General features: G+C 64.1%; 1 protein-coding gene across 1 annotated transcript in view; it reads left to right on the forward strand.

Moving 5' to 3' along the window:
• The first annotated feature begins 2566 nt into the window (after window positions 1-2566).
• Window positions 2567-21920, forward strand: part of Osbpl5 (oxysterol binding protein like 5) — a 53358-nt gene continuing 34004 nt past the window's right edge. Inside the window, exon 1 of the mRNA XM_015503066.2 lies at window positions 2567-2800. The gene's annotated coding sequence lies outside the window, so the exon portion shown is untranslated. The remainder of the gene's footprint in view (window positions 2801-21920) is intronic.

Here is a 21920-nt window from a genome sequence, read left to right on the forward strand (position 1 = left end):
ACAGACTTGGCGGGGCTTAAAGGGGCCAAGACAGGGCGGGAGGGTGGCAGGAAAGGACTGGACGGCTGCAGACCTTGGGGGTGGAGGGGCTGTGTCCCCAGCGCAGCCAAACCAACCAGGAGGTGTCCGGATCCTGGTCTGGGATCAGGTGTGTGGCATCCCAGCTCCAGGCTTGTTCCCAGGGGGACTGTGTTTGGGTCCACAGAACGAGGGGCAGCCTGGACTGTGAGCTGCAGTCAGGACCCCTGCCTGAGGCCGCTGCCCACCACTGCCTCCTCTCCAGGCCCCGAGCCTCTAAAGACAGGGAGAGAGCCGAGGACAGACACTCTGCGGGGGCTGAGGCTCCCGGGCCTCTAGGGCACTTGAGGATTCTGGGGTGGGAGGAGGGTGGAGCAGCCAGGGGGGGCTGGGCCAGGGCTCCTCCCAACTGCACGTCCCAGCCGGCTTCCCAGGTGACCCCGCCCCCAGCCCAGACAGCTGTTTTCTGTCAGAAGCTGGAGTTAGAATTTTTAGTGCTCCTGGGGTCGAGGACAGGCCCTTCCCCAGGGAGAGATGGACTTCTCCACCTCTCACCCAATAGGGCAGAGCTGGCCTGCCTTGCTGGGGTCACTAGTTACATTTCTCTTCCTTTGCTGTCGGGGTCTTACAACTAGTTACTCTCTGTCTACCTAAGATATAATTTATGTGTCTGCCCTTTTGCCCACTACCCTTCAGAACACCTTTTGCAGGCCAGGAGCAGGGGTAGGGGCATCAGGTCCTGGAGAAGGGGTCATGGCCTTTGGGATGGACATTACTATCTTAGGTCAGTCTGCACCCCGGTGGATTCAGGTCGTAGATTGAGCAGACACCTGCCTCTCTGAGGATGAGCAGCAGAGTGTCTGTCTGTGCTACATCTTCACCCCCACTTCCTTGTTGATGCAGGCCCTTGTTCACCCTTGAATTTGACAGGACTGGAAAAGAACAGGAAGAATAGGGTGGGGCTTTGCAGGTCAGGGGAGACCTGGGGACCAGGGAGTGTCATTGGGCTGGTCCCCTCCAGGCTTCAGGCTCTGGACCTGCAGATCCATTGTCTGCCTGCACGTGCGTGGGGCAGGCTGGCGGGAGCCAGGGAGGCTACTGCTGCACGTCTGTCTGGTTGGTCTCACCAGGCTGTTTTGGAAGGTGACAAAGCTTGGAGCAGGTGCTCCCGCCTGCAGTCCTGGGCCTTGTCTCAGGGAGGCTGCTGTACCACGGTTGAACGCAGCAGTGATCCTGGATAGCAAACATGGGCTCCTCCTGGGCCCAGTGGTCTGGCTAGCCCAGAGTGGGCCAGGGGCCCACTGAGTCCTTCAAAGCCCTGCTTTTGGCGTTTTTACAGATACTGAATGCCACGCCCCACCCCCACCGACTGATTCACCATGCAGAGAACTCCCGGGTCAGTTTCTCTCCTCAAATGCAGGCTTCTCGGAAGCCCTCTGAGCTCCAGGGATGACCCCAAGGGCTGAGCCTGGGGACGGTGGAAGGGCTGTGTGTTTTGAAGGCCGGTGGTTTGAAGGCTGTTGTGTGTCTCTGGCAGCTGTGTTTTGGGGAGTCGCCCTCCCCACATTCTTTGGCTCGGGGTGCCGCACTCACACATGGCACAGGTGGAGGCCCACTGCAGGTGGTGGCGGTGCCCCACCCCGCAGCCGAGATACGGTGGTTCTCCCAGGGAAGCCTGTGAGATTACAGTGCTGAGGAGGGACAGGGGACAGGGTGTGGCAGAGGGGCTGTGCCCAGGGTGTGTGCTGCAGACCAGATCCAGTGATTCCGGCGGTAAGGGTACTGTCCAGTGCAGACCTGCCATGGGCTCAGGGTTGGCAGGCCCAGGTGAGCACGTCATGCGTCATGGTGTAGGACAGTGTCACTGCCCCCGACGGCCAACAGGCATGCTGCCTGCCCTGGGATGTCCCCGTGCAGTCCAAGTCTGCCACATAGGAAGAGCATTGCTCTGGGTGGCAGCCGCGGGATATATTCAACCTGCAGCTCAAGGGAAAGGACCTGAGACCCTGAGTGTGAGGCCACTGGGCTGCTTAGGAGCGCGCAGGGTTGGCAGGTGGTGTGGGCCGCCGCAGGGTAGCCCTGCTGCTCATTTGGAGAGATGCATGAGCAGATAGGAAAGGGCCTGGGGTGGCTGGGGGGAGCGCAACGACTTGGACTTGGTTGTGGTGTTCTCTTAGCATCGCAGTGTGGAGCCTGGGCCCCAGGCCCTGTGCGTGAGTGTGGAGTTGCCCCGTGTGCGCGTCCCAGCTGAGAGGCTGGCCCGATCTCCAGGTCCAGGCTTGGATGAGAGGTCCTACAGGATAAAACAGCGACCCCAGTTTGGACTTCTTTGTCCACTGTGCTAGCTGGAGAACCTGCCCTCCAAGGTAAAGAATGTTGCAGGACCAAGATGAGGGTCAGACTGGAGCTGCCCCAGGGGACCAGAGAAAGAATCCCTGCCACTGGGTCACAGGCCTGTGGGAGTCGGGGGTGGGGCCCAATGACCATTGAGAGAGGCTGGGGTGGGCCTGGCCATCACAGCCTTACCAAGGTCACTCAGGTCATTGAGATAGTAAGACAAGGTCCCTACTGCTCAGGACATGAGCCTTGTAAGCCAACACAGAATGATCTAGAATACCCAGAGGCCCTTGATGCATCTCTCAGGCTGAGAGCAAATGCTTCGGCCTCTTGCTCCCAGGCCTGGCCCCCCTGTCCTCCCAGCAGTGACGGGCTGCCTCTTCCTGCCCACCTGGTTCTCCAGCCTGCAGCCTGCAGTGGCGGGATTGATGTGCTGTCTCTTGGGGTGAATATGGCACATGGGGGCTGGGGAAAGGTTGGGGGAAGGGAAGGGGGTTGCTAGGGGAGCCTGGTGGCTCTAGCGGGACTTTCCATGCCCAACTATTGGGGTAAATATTTGGGTCCAATGGCGTAGGGTTTCTGTTGGGGTGAATGCAGCGCCAGGAGTTGGGGGCTACTTAAAGCTGGGCTGTCTGCTGCAGGGGCCTCCTGCCACAGCGCTCCTCCTTCCCATTATAGGTGGGTGGCCAGCTTCCCCAGGAGGCCAGAGGGTGGGGAGCCTTGGGGCTGACCAGTGGCTGCAGAACCGGGGTGAGAAGACTTGGTCTCCAGTTTACAGGGTGAACCCCACCCCTGGTCGTGTCAGGAAGCCCTCCAACTCCAGTAGGTTTCAGGCCAGTGGGGGCAGGCCAGCGTCGGGGCATGAGGCCCTCTTCCTGGAGAGGACCCCCAGGTCCTGGCTTCCCTTGCCCCTCCTCCAGCCACCAACCCAGCCATGGAGGCAGCCCATCCAGTTCCCTGTCCAGGCCCCAGGGCCGTGGGGTCCAGGAGAGGCTGGCTAGGGCCAGAGCCACTGATGCGTCCGGGGTCACTGGACTGGAAGCCCCGGGGGACAGTGCAGGGCTGCTTCACCCAGGTGCTGGCCAGCCCAGGTCCTTTACGTCCAAGCTGCCCTTCCCTGTCTCAACGTCAGGCTCAAGCCAGCCTGTGGGGTCCCAAGCACTGGGTAAGCTCGGCCATTCCATGTGTGGCTGGCACTGCCCTAAGAGCCCCCAGCAAGGGTTTCCAAGCTCCAGCATCACCTCCCTGGCCATGGTCCTGGGTCACCCCACCTGCCATCCCCTGGCCCTCCCTGGGGGAAGAACCCCAGGTGGACCCTGCTTCTTCTGGGAGACCCTCCTTCCGCCTCCCCAGGCCTCCTCTTCTCTTGAACTTGGCATGTGTCCAGGCTGTCCTGAGCTGCCTCCTCTGTGGGTGGACCCTGAGCCATGAAGGGCAGCCATTCTGTGGGAAGTGGTTACCTGTACCTGGTCTCAAGCCTGTGTGTGGTCACCTGTAGAGTCAGGATTGTAGCATGTGTCCCCAGGTGGAACAGATCCAGAGAGTGGGGCTGCTCCCCTCCCCAGCAGCCAGCCCCTTGCTGGTCAGGAGCCTGGTTCGTCATTAGCCCCAGGCCAGGGGCTGGGGGCAGGTGTGCTAGGGCTGGCATTAGAACTCCAAGATGGGCCCCATGTGTAGTGAGAGCCCCCAGAGGCCCCAGAACACCCCAGGCCTTGCTGACCTTTGCCTGTGTCCTGGGTGAAACCTGGCCCATAGAGCCTGGGTCCCTAGGTTTCAACCTCCTGCCCCTGGCACCCCTGACCCTGGTGCCCCTGACCCTGGCGCCCCTGACCCTTCCCCCCTGCACTCCTTTCAGCAACCCCACCTTGGGCTGGTGCTGTGAGGGCAGGGCCTCTGGGGCTCTCACTACACATGTGGCCATCTTGGCTCCAAGAGCATCAGTGCCAGCCCTAGCACCAACCCAGCCTGGCGCGCTGGGGGCCGGACAGCCCTAGCTCACAGCGTGCCAGCTCCTGCTTGAGGGGAGAGAGAATGGCTCTGAGAACCCAGGGTCATTGTGCTGCCTCTCGCCAGCCTCAGCTCCCGGTCTTTGAGGGTCCCTAGCAGCAGGTCCTGGGGCTCCTGCACACTAGCATCACCAGGCGGGAGCTTGGGGACAGCGCGGCCTCCAGAGCGTGCATTGCCTGAAGCCGCGTGGTGCAGAGGGCTCCCCACCCACCCCTGCTCCCCAGACCATTTTGTGTCTTGAAGATCTGCATCTACTTTTATGCAAGGAAAAGTTTCCACTTGTTTCAAGAAGTTTGAAAGCTGCGAGACCGTGGTTGGGGGTCTTGCCCCCCACCCCACCCTCCGCTCTGGAAGCCGGTTTCCTGGGTCTCGCAGAGCACTTTGCTGTGCCCTCGTGACCTCCGGGTGCAGATCCTGGGGCAGCAGATGACCTGCTGCTGGAATCACTGCCCCACTCTCCCACATGACCAGCCCCGCTCCCCTGTAGTCCTGGGGCCGGAAAGAAAAGGACAGGGACAGACACAGAAGCAGGCCCCGCCGTGGGCGGTCAGCCCTGGGCCTGCTGCCTCTGGGGTCCTCTGATCTCCTTGGGGCAGAGGAAGAAGCAGCGGCTTTCCTGCCGCAGCACCACGCAGCGTTTCCACTTTGGGCCTGGCTCCTGCGGGGGCGTGTGGCCCCCACCGAAGCGAGGCCTAGATTCTGCCTCTGAATAGCAGCGTGTGGGATGGCAGGTCCCCGAAGGGCAGAGTTGCTGGGAGGACACGGGGTGCCTGGCCACACAGGCTGGGAGCATTTGAGGTGTGCAGACGAGGCCTTGAGCTAGGAATGAAAGGCGTCAGCCCTGTGCAACCTGAGGGCCCGGCCACTTGGGGACAGGGCCTGGTAGCAGGTCCTGCTCAAATGGCCCCTGTCATCCTTCCTGGACGGTGGGCAAGTGCTTGTGGAGGCTCCTAAGTGTCCCTCTTGAACACATCTGAGGGGCACATGGCCCCCGTGGTCCAGGTATGTGTGATGGCAGCTGTTGGGGTCCCCGCCTTCACTGCCCTTGCCTCCCAGGCACCCCAACTGGCTCTCAACCACCTGGATCCCCCCCATAGTGGCTGTCTGCCCTCAGCCAATGCTACCTGGCAAGAGGGGGTGGTGTGCCACTCCCCCCAGCAGGCAGAGGCAGGGCCACCCTCTTGTCCCTGCTCTGCAGGGCTGCAGGCTGCTTGCTCTCGTGGGACTCCCGCAGCCTGGGCTCACTGTTGAGCCTACCTGGAGCACAGGGCCAGCAGCCAGGGCTGCCCACCACCCACACTGAGGTCTGCAGATGCCCTCCCTGGCCTGGAAAGTCTTTCCTCTCTCCATCCAGGGCACTGACTGTCACCAGGGGGCTTGGCACGGGCAGGTGTGCAGAGAACACAAGGTCTCCAGGGAACTTGGTCCCAGGCCACGGCCTGTCTTCCTGGGGGGCTCCTGGGCTGTCACCGCTCTTCAGCATGAGCCTGCTTGAGTGCGACCTCACCCTTTGCAGCCCCTTCCCCTCCTCTCGTGGGCCAGGGTCTCCAGCCGCTGGCCTGACTCCTTCCGCCTGGGCCTGGTGGAGCTGCTCCTGCCTAACAAAGGCCGTGGCCCTCTTTTCTTCCTGCGCTGGTCCGCCAGCCGCAGCTTCTCCTTGCTGGCCTTGGTCACCTTGTTTTGCAGAGGCAGTGGGTGGCTGGGTCGTCAGCCACAGGGCCGTACACGCTGGGCTACAAACGCCCCAAGCAGGTGCTCCACACCTCCCGCCTGTGCCAGGCGGAGGCTCCTCCCTGCAGGCTCCGCGGGGTGAGCAGAGCGAGCGTCTGACCTTGGGAGCCTTGTCATGGGGATAGGACATGGACAGTCAGAGAGCCAGGTGTCGTCCCCACCTGGGTGGCCCTGGGCAAGACCTTTAAGTTCTGGACCTCGGTTTCCTCCTCTGTGAAATGGGCCTCTGCTGTGCCAGGCTCCTAGGGGTGCTGGGGGGACCCAGCAAGAGCCAGGCCTACCCGGGTGTAGAGAGGGCTGGGGCTCCCAGCCCCGGGGCGCCCTGTGCTCTCCTGAATGGGAATTTTGATTAGTAGTTAAATATTGTGAGACTTAGACACAGGAATCACCCACGACAGCCAGTCCCGCCTCACTGATCTGACCAGTGGGCTGCATCGAGGGCCGTGGGCCAGGCGTTCATGCCCAGGTCTGTTCTAAGAGTGTCGGCGTGGAGGGAAAGCTGGGCACCATCCCTAGGCCACAGCCCTGTGCCCTGTCCTCCAGGGAGCCGCTCCCGGTTTGCACGGGCAGGCTCCGTGGCGTGTGCTCATGCCTTACCCTATACAGCTGGGAAGTCCTTCAATTTGTTTCCGTCTGTCTCTGGAACTATCCTGTGGTCAGGCTCCTGGGGCACCTATGGAGGGGCGTGGGCCCAGAAAATGGGCCCAGCAGGTGCCCATCAGAGTGTGGCCAGGTCCCTCCTGGGTCCCTCCCTGACTCTCCTGGCCTTCAGGGTCCTAGGGGGAGATCCCAACTCTCTCACCCCATCAGAGGGAGGGCTTTTCTCCCTCCCCCTCTGCCTTCAGAACAGGCCTGCAGGAGGCTAAGCTGCCCCCAAAGATGTTTGCCAGTGTCCTCAAAAGGTCCCTCTCAGTGACCAACACGTTCTGTTAATCAAAAACCCAGAAGTTGGCCTGACCCTAAGACCCAGGAGTCGAGGAGGGTGGGTCTGGCCAAGGGGCCTGCAGGGCCACGGCACAGCGGCTCTAGGTGGCCGGAATGGTTTGCGTGGCCTCTGCATCCTGGTCGGAGACTGTCCTGCCCGGGAGTGCCTGGAAACATGCTGACCTCACCGGTTCCCGTCCTCACTGTCTGGTGCCTGCCCGGGAGCCCTGGCTCGGCCAGCCCGGGGTTGAGTCTGGAGGCCCTCTGTCCTCCGGACCTTGATGAGCAGGGCACCCACAGAGGTGCCTCCGGCCTTCCCAGGTAGAAGTCCCTCAGGAAGGTCACCCTGCACGCAGGGCCATCACACCCCTCCTGGGGCCGTTCCCACCTCAGGAGGCCCTGTCTGCACTCTAGCCTCCCGGATCTGCAGCCTGGGGCAGGGCGAGGGCAGTGAGTGTCCACCACCTTGGCCCTCTGGTGTCCAGCCAGCACCCTGATGGAGGGCTTTCTGGAAAGGTTTCCTCGCAGGGGGGTGGAGCACGCCCAGCCGCCTTGGGCTTCAGTGGCCTTGGGCTTCAGTGGCCTTGGGCTTCAGTGGCATGGCCTTCCCAGGTGCCTTCCCTGCCCCTAGGCCAGACCTCCCACCTGTGCTATGGAGTGGGAGGTGGACCTCCCTGCCCCTCCCTCACCAGGCCCTCAGGGTGCTCCTCAGTGTCCGTGGCCCAGGAGGTGTGGCACAGGAGCCCCTGCCACCCCGGGAACACGCGAGTACTGCAGAGAGCCCTGGAGTTGGAGAGGGAGCCGGGAGCTCCCAGCTGGGACCCACTTCATCTGACTTCACCATGGAGCCTCTGTCGGTCCTGCTGAGGATCCCTCACAGAGAAGGAAAATGGAGGCATCTTCCAAAGGGCTCTGGTGGGCGTTGGTCCACACTGGAGGCCTGTCCACCCGGGTCACTTGGAGCTTTCGGGGCCTGGGGTTGTGACCCCAGCAGCCTGTGCCTGCATTTGGTTTAGATTGCAGTTTAGTGAATGGCCCGACCCCCCCACCCCCCACCCCACACGCACTCTCCATTCGTCATTTAAAACCGCGTCTGCGTTTCGGTTTCTTTGTGATCTCCAGTGCTATTTGTCTCGGGTAGGCACCTGTCCTACCAGTGGCCATCCATCATTCCCGGGGACTCAGCCCTGTGTGTGAGGGTGCTGGCGTCATGGGCCTGGGTGGCCCAGGCCCTGGCCAGCCTGCCAGAGCTGGACTACCCCCAGGAGTCCCTCGGGAGCCACTTCTCTGGGCCACGGGCCTTTTTACAGACAAGGCGGCCAGTCCTGCTAAGAATCAGTGACTTCCATGCCAGGAAGTCACTCCAAGCCTGTGATGCGACAGCTCTTTGCAACCCTAAGGCTGACTGAAGCGTGTGCAAACCAGGCGTGAGTGGGCGCGGAGGTCGGGGGTTGGAGGGCAGCGAGGCTGCTACATTTACCTTGGCTGCTTCGTGAGTTCTGTGTTCTTGATGAAAACCCCGTGTGGATTCCTGTGGCTGTGGACGCGTGTGTTCGGCACCCAGCCCTCCCTGGGGGCACTCAGGGAGGCCAGCACCTGCCGTTTTCAGGCATGGGACCAGGGCTTGGAGACCTTGTACCCTGCCGTGACAGCAGGGCCACAAGGGGAAGGAGTGGGAGCTAGTGGGAGATTCGAGAGGGAGGTTTCATCCGGCCAGACTCAGACGGGCCCTTGGAAGGCACGGCTGTGAGACCATCAGGAAATGGGGACGGAGGGGCCGCACCGCCTGGACAGCCTGTGGTCTGGAAGGCCAGCAGGGCTGCAGCTGAGACCTCTTGCCCCAGGCTCGGTGGCTTGACCTGGTGAGGCCATGGGCCACTCCCAAGCAGCTCTTAGGGCCTGTGTGACTGTGGGTCACTTGTTTTCATCAATGTGCATTTTTACCTTAAGGAGGTTTAAGTCATTGCTGAAGCTGCAGGTCAGCATCACTTGTGGTAAGTAGCAGGTGCTGAGGGACACTGCCCAGCCAGCACCGCCCCTGACTACAGCTGGGCCGCGGTGCTCAGATCAGGGCAGGCAGGACCGGCCGAGGCTCTGCAGGCCAGCCCTGCCCAGAGCAGCTCCTCTGCCGTGGGCTTTGCCGAGGCCACCCCACTTCTGCTGGAGAGGGGAGCAGGCCCAGGCACAGTAGGGACCAGTGTTGTCCCTCCACACGGGCAGGAGCTGGAGAGACATCACAGGGCCCTGGTCTCCCTGGAACTGTCTGGTGAGGCTGCCCTGAGCAGCCGCGTGGCCGGGAGGCACAGGTGATATGCACAACTTGTCCAGTCTGGCTGAGGCAGCGTGGGGAGGGCAGCTGTCCGGGACAGAGACCCTGCACACAGGGCCTGGGAGAAGGTGACCTCCACTTGGGGCCACCCAGGTGCCCAGCCCAGCATTGCCAAGTCACCTGGAGACCCTCCCAGGGGACAGGCTGGCGTCTGCCACGTCACTGACCTTCCTCTGAGGGTCTCGTGTTTTCCCTACAGCTGTACAGTGGTGGCCTCTGCAGCAGGGGCATGGGGGGGTGAGAGCGAGATTTAAAGGCGACGCGCCACCTTCCGCCCCTGGCTTTTCTGAGTGGGACAGGACGTGGGTGGTGTCCATGCCCAGGCAGGGCACAGAGTGTGGCTGGGCTGAGTGGAGTGGCCAGGTCGGCTTGGTGGGGCTGCGTGGAGGATGGCACCCACAGCCTCGTCAGTGCCCGTGGCAGCAGGTCCTTCTGCCACGTCCTGAGGGCTGGAGAGGGCCGTCCCCTCTCCTCTGTCAGGCCCTTCTCCCTCTCAGCCCCAACCCGGTGCCTCTGTGTCCTGGGCAGCCACAGCAAGTGACCACGTGTGTGTGCTAGAGTGGCGGATCCGTTCCTCGCCCCAGGGCCGGGGGCCTGCAGTCAAGGTGCTGCGGGGAAGGCTCGCTCCAGAGGTTCCAGGGAGGGTCCTGCGGCCTCCTCCAGCTCCGGCCCCGGTGATCCTGGCCCGTGGCCACAACTCTCCAGTCTCTGCCACAGGTTCACGTCACTCTCCTCTGCGTCTGCCTCTCTTTCTCTCTTGTAAGAACCCCGCGTTGGATCTGGGGCCACCTTAGGCCACGTCACCTTGCCTTATGGATCCGGGGCCCCTTTAGGCCGTGTCACCTTGTCTTATGGATCTGGGGCCACCTTAGGCCATGTCACCTTGCCTTAGGTCAGTGCATCTGCAGAGACCCTTTCCAGGGACAGCTGCACTGGTGGAGCATGAGCCTGGGTTCCGTCCTTAGCTCCATCAGAAATGAAAATAAAGACCCAAAGACAGGCATGGCCACGGGTCCTGGGGCCAGGACCTATCTTTGGGGGATGCACCTGACCCATCTACCCCCACGAGGGGGCCGCTAGGACGGTGGTCCAGCGCTTTGTGACTCCCATGGAGGTGGGCTGAGAGCCGGACCTGGTGGAGAGAAGGGGACTCTGTGGACTTGGACTTGGGGTGACACCACTGCAGCGGGCACTCCGTCCTCCCAGCCCTGGGCACGGGGGTGGGCAGGGAGGGGCCCCTGGATTCACAGGTAAGGCCTTGCTGCCCCAGAAAAGCGAGGAGCCTCAGGCTGCTCCTCACCTACCGGGTGGGGAGCTGGACACGAGGCAGCGCCTGGCTGGGGAGCTGCCCGGGAGGGGAGGCACCTGCTCCTCCCTGGAGGAGAGTCTGTCTAGCGAGTGCTCCTGGCCAGCCCCTGGGCATGGCCCAGGGACTCAGCTTTGGTGGGCGGGACTTCCACCCTGGCCTCCTGTGAAATGGCTGACCTAGATGTGCCCACCTGGGCGCCTGGGTCACCACCCCCCAGAGACTCCTCAGTGCTGCCAGGAGCCACCTGCAGTCCCAGGCCCCAGGGAGAGCCCTCTCAGGAGGAAGATGCCCATGAAGGGGAGATGGGCTGAGGGACAGGCCTGGGGCGCCCGTGACTTGCCAAGCGTATGTACCCGTGTGTCCGTGTGTCTGCGTGTGCACGCGTGTTTTTAAGTGGTTCTGCGCCTGCACATCTGTTTGCATACTTGCAGCCTGTGTGTCCCTGCAACACGTGTGTGTGTGGGCTCTGCGTGGGCACATGTGTGCTGGCGTGTCCTCTGTGCACGTGCATGGTGTGTGTGTGTGTGTGCGGGAGGGTGGGCAGTCGGAGAGGAGGGGACACAGGGCCCTTGGACTGCACGTGTCAGGCCTCTGTGCACCAAGCACATCGCAGTCACCACAGCTGGCCCTTGTGCCCCAGGTTGCCTGGCTCCTGGGGTCATTTTGACCATCGAGGGGCAGATGGGGGCCCTGCTGGAGCGGGCCAGGGCTCTGGGGACCTGTGGTCAGTCCGGGCAGCACAGGGCTCCATCCCGGGTTTGTAAGATGGGCGTGTACAGCCTGGGGGACTGCGAGTACCTGGCAGGGGAGCTGACAGCTGCTCCCTGGTGACCTGTCCCCAGGGCCTGCAGGGCCGCTGGCTCCTTAGGGCTGCTGCAGTGCTGTGGCCCAGGGAGGGTCAAGCAGAATGCTGGGGACTGAGACAGGAAGGGGTAGCCTGGGGCACCTCCTGCCCCACCTGAGGGACTCTGGCTCTGCCACATTCCTGGCCTCCACTGGGAAGTGGCCCTGGCCTGAGTCTGGCCAGTCCTGGGAACTGAGGGCAGCTGCGTGAGGTACGGGGACGGTGGGCGTACAGGCTGCGGTCCCTGGGTAGGTAAGGGAGGCTGGCTCCTGCAGAGGGGCCCTGCAGGGACCCCACCTCCCCGCTGCACCCAGGGGCCGTGGCTCCTCTCATCCCCACAGTTCTGGTCCCCCCACCTCTTACCCACGTGGGCCTGCCAATGGCTCTGCTGGGTACATCCAACAGTAGCAGTGACGTGCACCTGTGGAGGTGACCCAGGCGAGACGGAGGCCATGACCTGCAGAGCAAGTATCGTCAATACCGCACCCTGAGATCCGCACTGGTGCCCACCCGCCTGCCCCCAGACCCCTTACCCTTCAGTGGCCGTGTGCGGCCTGCGCCACCCACCTTCCTGGCTGGGCCAGCTCAGGGCCGTGTGTCCGCAGCATGGCGCCCAGGCTGCCCCTGCACACAGCTGCCCCATCACTGCGGCCAGCCCTGCACCTTGTCGGACTTGTGTGGATCGAGTCGGGCCGCCCAGCAGGGGAGGAGCCATGCCCAGCCCCACGCCAGGCCCTCTGGGGCACTTATCCAAGGACACCTCTCCCTGGGGTTTCTGCCAGGGTCTCCCTGTGCCCTGGAGACCCCTGTCCAGCTCAGCACTTCGCACACAAGGCCCATACAGAGGCTACCGAGGCTTGGCCAGCCAGGACCTGCCCAGCCTGGCCGACTCAGGACTGAGTGAGTCACACAGCTGGTGACACATGCACGTGGTCCCTGTGAAAGCCACTGTCCTGGGCTCCTATCCTATCTGCTCACTCTGGAGCCACGTCAAAGAATGGAACTCGTCACAACGCAGGCCCTGGGTTTGCCTTTGGGAACATGAAGCTGGGCTGTGGGGTGATGAGCAGGCCCTGGGCGCAGTCGGGGCTGCCTGGGGGCTTATGATACTCTGTACTAAGTCCTGGGGGGCTGTGGCTCCGCAGCAGTTGCCAGTGTCCCTCTGCCCTCAGCAGGCGCCTGTCTGTGTCCCCCCATGCATCGGCCGGGTGTGGCAGGAGGGCATGGGGTGGAGGTGCAGGCTCCGCTGCGCAGGGGCTCCTGGCCGCCAAGGCGCCTGCGGTCTCTGCCTCTCTGGGCAGACTTTCTAGAACAGGACTTACCAAGGTTCACTCGGGCCCCAGGCCCCGGCCCAGCGCTGCCCTCTCCCCAGCCCCTCAAGAGTGGCTTCCAGCCCTGTTAAAAGTGCAGTGGAAACTCAGGGCCAAGAGGGACAAGGACAGCCGGGTCCCCTAATATACTATCCTGGGTCCAGCAGCTGTACCATGGACAGAGGGGCCACTGTGCCTAGGCCCCACTTCCTCTTAGGCAGGAGTCCCACCTGCGTGCTCTCTCTGGGGTCCCCCATGTCCAGTAGAGGAAACCACTAGCAAGACCCTTTTCTCCCCTTCCTCCCCCACCTCCCCCAAGCAAACCCTGTCCCCTCCAAGGTCTAGGTACTAGGAAGTTCTCCCACAGGGCTGACCACCGCAGGCGGCAGTGACATGCAGTGTGCACCCACACCAGCCTGGGGGCTCCCTGCGGGCTGTAGGTCGGGGTCTCGGTCTCACTCCCAGTGTCTGGTGAGGTGGGCACATGGGATAGGCACAATGGCCGGGTTCTCCAGGCTGCGGGGGCCAAGGCCGCTAGCTTGGTCTTGGCCTGAGCTGGGCGGGTGGGCGGTTCCCTTGAAGGGAACGCTGTCCTTGCTGGTGGAATGGCCCCTGCCGACTGGGCTCGGAGGGCATTGGCCTGCCGGCCCAGGGTGAACGTACAGGACACCCCTTACTCTCAGCCCACCAGCCTCCTGGGGAACACCCAGGGGTGGCTCGTCCTTCCCCTGTGACAGCCCAGGGGTCAGATGGAACCCCAGGGCCCTTTGCTGGACTGCCCGGAAGGTCAGCAGGCCTGGTTCTGCCCCAGGCTTGGCCCACGACGGCCCCATCCTGCTGGTCTTGCTCCAGCTTCTCATCCGTAAAATGCACGTGCTGCTCTGAATGCCGGGCCTCGGGCTGGGACCTGAGTGTGGGGTCTGGGCAGTGTCCTCAGGAAGGCAGTCCCCAGGGCCCACCCCTTCCTGTGCAACTCCATGCTGGGCACCGCCCCCGCAGAGAGAAGGGGCCCAGAAGCAGATCTGGACCCCCAGGTGGACGGATGGGGCTGTGGGTTCACGGCGGGGAGGGTGCTGATGCTGGTGAGCTCAGGGGCCTGCAGGAGAAAGCAGTCCCCTCTTTACGGTGGTGACGAGGGGTCTTGTGAGTCACCTGGATCTGGCAGGCGTTCTAGGTGTGACTCTAAGTCCAGCAACTTACACAGGAGGGAGAGAGATTCGAGGCAGAGACATCCGTGTGGCCTAAGATGTGGCCACAAGCCAGGGACACCTGGAGCCCCAGAAGCTGGAAGAGGCAGGGAGGACTTTCCCTTGAGTCCTTGGAGGAGTGTGACCTGCTGAAGCCGTGGCTTTGGATCAGGAGGATCCAGAATACGAGAGAGTAAGACCGTGTCGTTGTAAGCCGCCCAGCTTGTGGCCATTTGTTGGGGTTGTTCCAGGAAAGAGATGCAGCCCCTCTTGTGGAACACACCAGAGCCTTGGGAGCCACCGCCCCCACGGGCCACCTCTCCTGCCTACTGGTGACAGGAGGGGGACTCTTGCTTGTGGCCAGAGGAGGGCCTGCCTTCTGCCCTGTGGGCGAGGCATGTGAGGACGGCTGGGGGCCTGGGTGGGGCACCAGGTGACGTCCCCAGAGTCAGGGGCCAGGAGAGGTAACCGCCCGACATGACCAACCTCATGGCAAGTCCTACGGCCAGTCTGGATCAGAGGACGTGGTGCTGCCAGGGCCCTTGCTGTCCCCAGCCACAGCCGCCAGGTGCTCTGTGTCATCTCCGGGCTGCTCACGAGGTGGGGCAGTGCTTGCCTGACTCATCATCTCAGAGTGTGACCAGTGTGTCAGCGACACACCCGCTTTAGGCTTGGAGGACAAGCTCCGCTTCTTACCTGTCCCCAGGGACCTTTCTCAGCTCTGATGGCCTGGGGGGACCAAGGGGCCAGGGGTGGCGAGGGGTCTCTGGACCTCTGTCCATGACTCAGCCTATGGCCAGGGCCTCGCGTCCCTCGGGGCTCTCATCCCACTGGCCTTGCAGCCCCTCCAGGGCATCTGCCTGAGAGCGGATGGAGGGGGCCCTGGCCTGTCCCTGGGGACACATGGTGGAGGCCTGAAGGGCCCCGGGGTGTGTCCTGGGGGGGCGTGAGGGGGCAATGGGACTTGGTGCGTGCTCAGCAGTGCCCGCTAGCCAGCACAGCCTGCCCCGTGTGAGGCCCCTGGCTCTGGATGCCCCCCTGGAGCCCCGAGTCTTCTCCAGGAGGGAACCTGTGGCCCCGCACGTGGGCCTCTGGGGAGGAGGAGGAGGCAGCCAGGCAGGACGGCCCGGGGTGGCTGGAGCAGGCCTGTGGACGAGAGGAAGGCGGTCACTACAGCTCCTCAATGGCAGGAGGTGGCCTGCTGCAGGAGAGCCAAGGCTGAGCCACCTGGGAGACACAGGTGCCCTCCGTGCCACCCTAACCACAGGGACCAAGGCGTAGATGTCAGGTGCCCTCAGGAGGAGCCAAGGCATGGTGACACGAGGGTGGCCCTGCCACATCCTCACTGGAGCCTACTTTCCAGCTGGTGTTCTGAGCAGCCTCCCCCAGGAAGGCCTCCTGGGTGCCCGGGGCTGGGGACCTCCCACCCGGCCCCGCGTCCTGCAAGCTGCACCACCTCCCACCAGTGCCACCACTACCCAGGCCTTCGGGGACCTCCAGGTCTGAGCCCAGCAGCCCTCCCCGGGGAAGCTGGGTCAGGCTGGGGTCAGGCTGAGGGCCTCAGCCCGGCAGGAAGAGGCCAGGAGAAAACCCTCCAAGGGGGGGTCCTCAGGGTTCTCCCCGCAGTGAGCCGGGGGACTGGGTGTCGTCACTGCCCCCTGAGCTGTCACCTCCAGGCTCCACTGGCAGGTGGCAAGAAGAGCACAGCAGGGTCTGGCCTCGCCCGCCTGGCAGGGCGGCTTTCACTCCAGGCGCACGGTGACTTCTGGCGAAGCCAGCTCCCCACACCACGGGGAGGGGCCACCGAGGCCACAGCCCTGAGCCACCCGCAGGCTGGCGGGCCACCAGGACTGTCACAGCTGGCCGTCCCAGATAGGCCCAGAGGTTGGCTCTAGCACATACCTGTCCCCTCTCTCCTGCTCAGCCCAGTAGCTGTCCCTGCCTGGATGGTCAGTGGTGAGCATGGCCAGGCGCCAGAGGCTGCGGGAGGGGCCTAGGCCCTGAGACCCTGTCAGCCCCCTCAGAGAGAGTTCAGGTGACCCTTCCTCTGCAGCTGAGATGGGGACCAGGCAGCGCCTGGCCAGGGGGCAGTTCTGCACACAGCACTCAGTGGGCACTCGCCGTGCGGCTCACATCGGGCCAAGCCCAGGGCTGAGCCTCTGTGCACAGGGGCCGGGGTGCAGGTGAGGGGTGTCCACCTACTATGTGTAGGACCCAGGGTGCAGGTGAGGGATGTCTACCTACTGTGCACAGGACTCAGGGTGCAGGCAAGGGGCGTCCACTCACTGTGCGCAGGACTCAGGGTGCAGGTGAGGGGTGTCCACCCACTGTGTGTGGGACCGAGGGTGCAGGTGAGGGACGTCTACCTACTGTGCACAGGACTCAGGGTGCAGGCAAGGGGCGTCCATTCACTGTGCGTGGGACCCAGGATGCAGGTGAGGGGCGTCCACCCACTGTGTGCAGCACCCAGGTACAGACAAGGGTTGTCCACCCACTGTGCACGGGACCCAGGGTACGGGTGAGGGGCGCCCCTCCTCTCCACGGTGCTCAGTGTGGGTGGAGCCGTCCCACCTGGGGGTGGGGACGCCCTGCCTGTGCTGGGAGGACAGGCCTGTCAGAATCACCCTGGCTGCCGTCCTGGCTGGCCTCAGGTAGGGCACACAATGTGACCTGCTGGAGGAAGAGGGCAGTGGGTGACTGGGAAGACAGGCCAGCCCAGGGCGAGGGACACAGCGGCTCCTGGTGATCACTGTGGCCCTGGGCTGTGGGGTGGTTCTTCCCCGTGCCTCAGTCTCCCCGTCTATCAGCTGGACGCTGAGCGGTGAGTGGGGTGGCAGCAGGTGGGGCCTCCCAGCTGGACAGACCCACAGCCCAGCTAGCGTCTCTGGGCGGTGCCGGGCCTGGTGCCCCTGTGGCAGCGTGCAGCTCTCCACGGAGGGGTGGTGCCAGGGCTAAGTGCCACCTCCCTCCCTAAGCCGCCATGTGACCGGGTGACTCAGCCCTGGTGTGTCGGTTACTGCATTGTGGTGGACAGACAGCAGGAAGGTGGGACACTTGGGCTCTTGGTATTTATTTCTCTCAAGACTCAGGGTCCTCCCAGCCCCTGGACACGGGGGAGGAAGAGGAGGGGGCAGTCAGCCTGTCCACACCTGCCAGCTCCCTCGGTAAGGGTTCACCCGTGCAGGGCACAGCCTGGGTGCCGGGCAGAGAGCTGTCGATTTGTGAGTCTGGATGTGGCACAGCCAGGAAGGAGAGAGCTTCGGCCCAAGGCCAACAGAGCCCGCACCCCCAGCCCGTGTCCACCCAGTGCTGCCCAAGAATGATCCGGGCCCTTGTGGATGTCCCACTCTGAGTGCAACCAAGGGGACCGTGCAGGGCAGGAAGGGGTCTGGGGCCCGTCCTCCTCCACGTGGATTTGCATGAGGGCAGCTTGGCCCCAAGCCACCCCAGGTGGGCCTCGGGGAGCAGACAGCCCCTGGGCCAGGAGAGACAGCAGCAGCTCCGGCTCTGCCCCCTATCCTTGGCACAGGGGCAGCTCTGGGCCACTGTGCTGTGCCATCCAGGGTGGGGTGGGGCCTCTGCTCCCCAGATCTAGAACCTCTTCCCTGGAGAGGGGAATTGGGTGGCTGGGTAGAGAGGACACTCCACCCTGACCCCAGCCAGCTCAGGCGCCATGATGCAGAGCCCAGAGGCGCAGGGCAAGAGCCTGCAGGCCCCGTGGCCTGTGCCTGCGAGTTCCTCCTACGGACTCTGGCTCTTGGTCGGAGCTCACGTGTTCAGCTCAGCTTATGCCCATGCGCGTCCCTACTCACCGTCCAGGGAGGCCAGCCCAGTGGCCAGGGTATTAGGTCCCCAGAGAACAGGACATCAGGGTGGGCAGAGAGTACGGTAGGGAACTGGCTCAGAGTCCCCAGTCTGCCGTGGGCAAGCTGGAGCCTGAGAGCTGATGCCTCCGTCCAGGCCCAGTGACAGGAAGAGGGATGGTGTCCTCGCCCCAGGCCACCAGACAGGAAGGCCCCCACCCCGCGCAGGGCTGGCCTGCCTGTTCTATGCAGACCTGCGACTAATCAGGGCAAGGCCCACCACCTCGGGGAGAGCAGTCCTCTTTTCTCAATTTACTGATTTAAACATTAAATAAATATGTTCCAAAACCCCTTCACAGAAACACCCAGGATAATGTTTAACCAACTCTCTGGGCATCCCAGGCCCCAGTCAAGTTGACCCAAAATTAACCATAATACCACCTGATACCAGGAACAAGTCCCACCTCCCCCGCCCGGCAGCTGTGTTACCTTGGGTGGGTTGCTTACCCTCTCTGTGCCTCAGTGCCCTCTGCCATTAGACAGGATGATTACAGCACCCCCTGCCACGGTGGGTGAGGACTAGGCAGTTTATGGAGGACAGTGCTTGGAAGGGGCTGGTGTGAAGCTGTAGTGACCCTCTGAGGTCTCTGTGGTCACTGTCACTTTTCGTCTTGGGGCCTCTCTATAGGTCCTGGGAGGAGTCCTCCCCAGTGCTCCCAGGGCCCCGTGTGCCAGGCCCCGGGTCTTCTGCTCTGCAGTGTGTGACCCCGACCCTGTGGGTGGGGCTGGGAAGAGGTGGCTCTGGGTGTCTGTCTCCAACAGACACTCGGCCCCAGGCCTCCCGCAGCCCCCAGGCACTGGACCAGCCTGCCCTGGCCACAGCCTGAGGGTGGCCAGACCCTGGACATGAGGGCCTGCCCAGCTGCCCCAGGTCCCAAGGAGGTGTGGGCAGTCGGTGTCCTCTCTGGGCGCTGGCCTGACTGATGGGGGCTCAAGGGGACAGGGGGAGCCCCTACCCCCGCCTCAGGGGTCCTGGCCTTTCTGGCCCTCAGTGCCCCCTGTATCACGAGGGAGGCCCATGGCCAGGCCCTGCCCTGGAGGCCCCACATACCCAGGGCCTCTGAGCTCAGACTCCCCTGTGCCCGGGGCCTCTGAGGGCCTCTCGGGGGAAAGGACTGGCCACTTGGGCCTGGGCCGCGCTTCCTGGCTGGCCTCCCTGGCTGGCCGCTGGCTCCTGCTTTGCAAGCCCCGCCCTACCTGAGCCCACTGCGGTTAAGCTCCCAAGTGACTGTCCCCTCCTGGGTGGCCCTGCGCCCAGGTGGCCCACCCCAGCTCCTGCGGCCTGCCCCTTCCCGAGATGCAGAGCTGGCCCGCAGGCTGGGGGCAGGGCTCCCCTAGAACCACCCTCCCTCCTCTGGGGGGCTCAGCCTCTGCGAGGCTGCTGGAGGCCTGGCCACTCTGGGGCCCTCAGTCCTCCCTGCAGAGGGAGCCCTGGGTGGCTCACTGCCAGGCTGGGCAGCGTGGGCAGGATTCGAGACGAGTGTCCCTCCAATAGCAGGGCGGCCACCCCGAAGCCTGCCAGGCGCTGTGGGGAAGAGCCTTTAACAGTGTCCTGGGCTGTCACCCAGCACAGAAGCACCCGCCACAGGCCAGCAGGGGGTACGGGGAGAGGGGACCGGACATTGCCCAGGAGGGCTCTCCCCAGACAGCAAGGCCTCCCCGGGGCAGGACTTGTTGGGGGCCTGGCCCCCCTCATGGGCACACCCGGGGCCTCAGGGGCAGAGCTGGCCCGAGGTGTGGGGAGGCTGTCCTCTGGAAGCGGTGGCCAGCTGCACCCCAGTCTGCGCCCCTTCAGCTGAGGTGTTGATCTGCCGCGGTGGCAGGGCCCTGGGGCCCCCCTGCTGGCTGTGCTGAGTGACCTCGCTCGCCCACCCCCTGTCGCCTCCAGCCAGCTCCACACCTGGAGGGCCACCCCCAGGCTGCAGCTGGCTTCCGAATTCTGTCTCCACCGGGAGGAGTGGTCAGGGCCTGTGTGACGTGGTGAGGTCAGGCCTGCCTCGGGGACCACCTCCACCCGGGCCTCCTGTCTGGGACTCCTTCTGCAAAGGAAGTGGTGAGCGGGTTGGGTTGGGTGTGCCCGGCGGGCGGAGGAGCTGCAAGAGGGTGTGCTGATCTGGTCAGGAGGCCGGGTGGACATGTGCCAGGGCCAGGCCCCCAGGCACGTGACTCTGCTGAGTCGGGCTGGAGGACTCCCGGGCGTGGCCCACGCTGTTCCTGAGCAGGCCAGCCACTTCCTGCCCTCCCAGGGCTCAGGCCCCCCTTGGCCATATCTGGCCGCTTCCGGCCCCTCGACCCTCCTTCTTCCTCTCAGCCCCCCCCCGGGCTGTCTTCAGGCGCACTCCCTCCAGGGCCCGGGGAGGGCTTGAGCGTGGGGTGCAGACCACTGGTGCCCTCGGGGGTCTCTGCTCCTGCCTCTGGGAAATGTGCTGGTGAGCCCCCACCTTGCCCAGACCAGCTGGCCGTGCCAGGCCCGTCAGCCCAGCATCTGGGCTGGAAGAGCCGTTCCGGTGCCCCCTGGGGCCCAGCCCCACATCTGGGTGCATACCAAGGTGCTCTGAAGGGGCTGCGGCTCCCTGGGGCGGCTGGCTTGGCCCGGTTTGAGCCCCAGGCAGGCAGTCTAGCCTGGACTTGGCCTGGCACATGTGTACCTCCTGTTGGTGTCTGCTCCCAGGAGGGGCAACTGTTGCTGGGCCAAGGAGTGTGGTGGTGTCCCTGGGGTGGTTCAGGTACTGGGATCCCCTCAGTGGGTGCACGTGGCCTTGGGACCTCAGCAGGGTTTGGGTGTGGTGAGAATGTTGTGACTACTCTCTGTTGGCTGGTGGCTGCTTCCCTTTAACTGATAACTACTGTCCTTTAACTGAGGGCGTCTGTCCTTCCCTAGAACCTTCATCAGGTATGAGAGAGCCAATATGTAGGCTCATGTTGCTTTATCCCTGACCCTGACCCTGTGTGATTCAGAGTGTCCCCCCACAGCCTTCAATGAGTGTCCATGGAGTTCAGGCAAAAGTGTTGGGGCAGGCTCCATGATGGAGGCCTCCTGCAAATGCGTGCTTTTCTGGCCCCACTAGTGGGTAGAGAGTCCAGGGGCCAGGGCCTCGTCTCTGCCCAGGAGCCTGCTTTCCTTCCCGAGCCAGCGGGGCAAAGGCCACTCCTCAGGCTGTGGGTGCTGGGGCAGCTCCCACCCGGCTGCTATGGGCATGGCTCTCCCCCGGAGAGTGACCCTGGGGACTAAGAGACAAATGTGCCCAGCCGGGGTCACACAGCCGTTAGGCTGGGCCCTTGCCCCCCACCGTGGTCCCCGGTCTCTGCGGGACCACAGGGAGGGGTTTGCCTCGAGCGTCCCCTGCCCTTGAGCGTGTGCCCGTGGGATGGAGGTGAGTCGGGGCGCCGCGGTTCCCAGAGAGCAGAGGCTGGTCGGCCCTCACGGAGGCTTGGCCAGCCTGGCCTCCAGTCACAGTGTCCCAGGCCCCTGGGCAGCCCGACGGGCGCCAGTGACCTTTCCTCACAGCAATCCCTTGGTTTTGCCTGAAGGTGGCCGTCTGCCTGGGAGGGACAGGGAGGGTCTCTGGAAGCGTGGAGGGCAGTGGGGGTGGCCAGCTGAAGGGGGCTCCGTTCCAGTTTCCCGACCTTGCTGCCCCCCAGCTGGGCTCAGCGTGGGAGCACAGAGCCTGTCCCGGCTCCCGGAGGCCACTGTCCTCAGGGACACAGGTCTGACCAGAGGGGGGCAGAACTCGTCCTGTCCCCCCCACCCGGCCCTGGCTGCCCTGGGCGGGCCACATGGCCTCCTGAGGAGGAGAGGCCTCTGCCAGGTGGGAGAGTCTGAGCAGCCCACTGCTGCCCACCCGGGGGTGGGGGACCAGAGACGGAGGACCCGGCCGGGCTCTCCCCCTTCCCCCCGCGGCTCCCAGCTGGCCCTGGAGCCTCAGCGGGCAGCAGGAAAGGGAGCCTGCGGCCATGGGAAGGGGGGCCAGGCAGTGGCTCCAGGCGTGGGTGGGCTGCAGGTCTGGGTGTCCAGGCCCCTGCTGCCGGGCAGGGCCACCCCCGTGTCCCAGTGAACCTCT

The sequence above is a fragment of the Marmota marmota genome, unplaced genomic scaffold, assembly GCF_001458135.2.
Source record: "Marmota marmota marmota unplaced genomic scaffold, marMar, whole genome shotgun sequence".
Lineage (NCBI taxonomy): Eukaryota > Metazoa > Chordata > Mammalia > Rodentia > Sciuridae > Marmota > Marmota marmota.